Genomic DNA, 3,887 nt, shown 5'->3' on the forward strand with positions numbered 1-3,887 from the left:
GAAGAATTGAAAACATGTCATGATATTGCAAGCTTGGCTAAAAAGATAGTTGAATTAGAACGATACATCATGTTTCCTATGATTTTTCTCCTCGATGAGTTGGCATTGCTAGTACCAGTAGTGATGAAAACAATTGCAAGAGCCTTCTCGGCAACGACAATCCCTAAGACCGAGTTGCGCAACATTATGTCCGGTGGTTGGCTTAGCTATTCGGTGGTCTGTTACAATGAGCGAGGAGGGATATTCAAAATTCTTCATCATGGTAAATTAAGAAAGATTTTCAGAAAGATGGTAAGGCATTACCATTGCCTGGGTCTTCTAGACATCATTGAAAGTTTCATTATCGGTATATTTCCGATTAACGAGTAAAATTTCTCGCTGTATGGCGTTAGTGGGATTTGGTATGCCTCGTCGAGAATAGCTATGTTATGAACATGATTGAGATTTATCATTTTTGGTTAGAACTGCTAAAAAACAGGATGATTTATATGCATGTTTATGAATCTCAGAGGGTTATAAGCAAAATCTGACACTAGTGTTTGATATTTTTAATAGCTAGATACATATTTTTTTAGTTGTTTGGATTTACATCTTTGAGGTTAGCTATAGTTGGTTTTTTAGCAAAAGCTATAGTTGGTAAAATTTATAAGAATAATATGCCAAATCAAGGGTAATTATTTTGGTATTGATTAACAACTATACATGGGCCAAAAATGTACAATGGTGGTCTACACGCGTCTTGTCCATCTATATGACAATGAACCCTTAAAAAAATCTCTTTTCTTTGACAAAAATAATCAATTTATGATGTAGCAGTAATTTGGCAACTAAAAAAATGACCCAGGTCAACAAAAAATGGTTGGGTTTCTGTGGTTCCTGTCATGATTTTAAGATCAACGGTCCATGCATGTTGTCATGATCCAATATTAATTTATCGCTATGATCTTTGGAGATTTTTCTCTTTTCTATAGTCACTACTAATTATAGGGATTAATAATATCTATCTTTAGAGTTGTTGATGCTCTTTTTATACTCTAACCTCACAGATTTCGTTTCACATCCTATCCTTACGAGTTTTCCTCGCCTTTGTTGATATTTACTAGCAAATCCTAGCCTTAGACACAACTGGGTAATATTTGTCAAGCTGAGTGACACCACGGAGACCATGGATGTCAAGTACCGCAATGGCTTCGTCAAGAAGGTGACGCAGGCGGCCGTTGCGTTGACAGTGGAAGGGGTGAAGTACAAGGAGTGCGGCAGGAATCATGCGCTGACTAGTGGTGGGCACGTCGTGGACGGCTGCGGGGAGTGAATACCGTTGGAGGACCTCAACCCCACTAACGCGTCGTCATACAAGTGCACGACATGCGGATGACACCACAACTTCCACCACAAGGTGATGACAGAGAGGTCACCGCTGTTGTTGCCCATGGCAAGAACCGTCATAGTAGTTGAGCCTAACTGCAAAAAATGCTGACATAAAAAAGCTTGTCATGGTAGCTGAAAAATGTCCCATGGTAGACGAAAAACGTCTAACACTGGTGTGTGACGGTGCTGGGAGGAGACGGAAGGTCCGACAACAGAGGAGAATGCATAGGAGGCGTTGTGGCCGTTGGGTTACTTGCGCTTATTGTTGTGCCTCCAGTTCATGAAGACGTCCTTACTGATGCCAATGTCATGGCACCTCGCTTCGATGATGTCCTTATTGCGCTTCTGCAGGCGCCACCCTAGGTGCTTCGACAGCTCCTACATGCGCATCTTCTGGTAGGCAGTGAACATGGTGCGGGACCACTTCCTCGCCGACAGAACCCCATGGGGCGGTGGCGCCGTCGCCGTCGAGAGCTGGGTGGGGAGCCTCTGGATCTGTAGTGCCCCCGGCGGGCGGCTGTGTCATGGAGAAGAGATGTATGCAGGCAGCTGCTATGCCATCGGCGCCGGAGGATACACAGGTGGAGGCTGATGTGGTGGGGAGACGGAGCTCGTCATCATACTCCGTGGCATCCGAATCATACTCCGTGCCATCCGAGTTGGTGTCAGAGTCGGCAACTGGGAGCCGGTCCTCCGGTGTCTGCTCCTCCCTGCGCTACGGCTGGCCATGGAGCACAATCGCCGCCATGGGTGGTGGCAGCGGCGACCACTCCATCATCATCTCGCGGTGCAAGCTGTAGTGGCAGCCACATGCCGCCACTTGTATGACGATGCGTCGGTGGGGTTCAGGTCCCCCAATGGCATCCACTCCCCGCAGCCGTCCATGACTTGCCCACCGGTAGCCAGCGCGTGGTTCCTACTACACTCCTGTACTTCACCCCTTCCACCGCCGACGCCACGACCGCCTGCTTCACCTTCTTGACAAACCCCTTAGGGTACTTGACGTTCATGGCCCCCTGGTGTCACTCGGCTTGACAAAGATTACCCACTAGTGTCTAAGGCTTGGATTTACTAGTTAGGATCAACGAAGGCGAGGAAAACTCGTAAGGATAGAATGCGAAACGAAGTCTGTGAGTTTAGGGTATAAAAAGAGCAACAATGACTCTAACGACAGATATCATTAATCCATGTAATTAGTAGTGACTATAGAAAAGAGAAAATCTCGAAAGATCGTAGTGATAAATTAATATAGGATCATGACAACATGCATGGACCGCTGATCATAAAATCAAGACAGGCACCATAGAAACCGACCATTTTTTGTTTGACCTTGCTCATTTTTTAGTTGTCAAATTACTGCTACATTGTCAATAGAATTTTTTTTCAAAAATAGGTTTTTTCAGGGGTCTTCGTCACATAGATGGACAGGACGCATGTAGACCACAATTGTACATTTTTTGCCCATGTATAGCTGTTAATCAATATAAAACTAATTACCGTGGATTTGAGATGTTATCCTATATAACTAAGAGATCCACCCCCACTAATCTATATATCTTGACATGCAGCATATCGGCCTCAACATGTATGCCCCACATGTGCCACCTTCTGCCACATCAGCGACTCTTTACATGCAGCGTTCTGTTACCAATGTGCAGAACCGACTGTCCACCTGCCTTCTCTTCATTTCCACTTTCCAGCCATAAATTGTGGATGCCTCTCTCCCTCCCTCGGAAATAAACACAAACCGATCGACCTCTCTCCCCTAGAAAAATTGACGTTTGTTTTTTCCTTGGCTACAGGTGCAGCAGGTCTGCAGGTGGGAGCCGATCTGTGTTGTTGCAGCCCAATACTAACTCTTGCTTTCTCTCTCTTGCTCAAACCAAGGAAGAAGAAAGAAAGAAGTAGGGGAGGACACGGTGGACATAGATGGATTCCTGGGGACGAACGCCCGCTGCTCGTACATTGTGTTTCCACCAGAGCTCTAACTCTTGCTGACACCACACCACCCCATAACAATCCCGAGAGCATTCCGTTTTGTAGCCAACGGGAAGCGCAGCCCCTACGCTTTCGCTGGGCAACATGCATGATCTACATGCCCAACGACGCGCGCACCGCGGCCGCTTCCCACGCTCCTCTAACCACCAAGCTCTCACATACCACCACACCACGCACATGCGGACACATGCACGCACACACACACTATACACACACACGCCCTGCATAGACCGCACCTGGCGCATCCGACGCCAATCGTCATTACTCGGACATGGCTTATTGCCAACACTCACCCCCTGAGCCATGACTTTGTCATCGTTGGAGTTGTTGTGGCTCTTGTCATTGTCGTTGTCACAGTCGTGACCCAGCCCGCGGACCCGACCCGGCGCATCGACGCCGGTCGCACCGTGCTCCATCACGATCCCGGCGACATACGCCGAGCTCCTTCTCCGTCGGCGACACACGCCTGGCGTCCCTTTACGCCCCGCACGTCCCGCGCGCACCCAACGCGCCCGACGAGC

At 47.7% G+C, this 3,887-nt stretch overlaps 1 pseudogene; it reads right to left on the reverse strand.

Annotated features, from left to right (window-relative positions):
* Positions 1-1,617: 1,617 nt before the first annotated feature.
* LOC125553087 lies at positions 1,618-2,378 on the reverse strand (annotated as a pseudogene).
* Positions 2,379-3,887: the final 1,509 nt, after the last annotated feature.

Source organism: Triticum urartu, chromosome 1, assembly GCF_003073215.2.
Source record: "Triticum urartu cultivar G1812 chromosome 1, Tu2.1, whole genome shotgun sequence".
Taxonomy (NCBI): domain Eukaryota; kingdom Viridiplantae; phylum Streptophyta; class Magnoliopsida; order Poales; family Poaceae; genus Triticum; species Triticum urartu.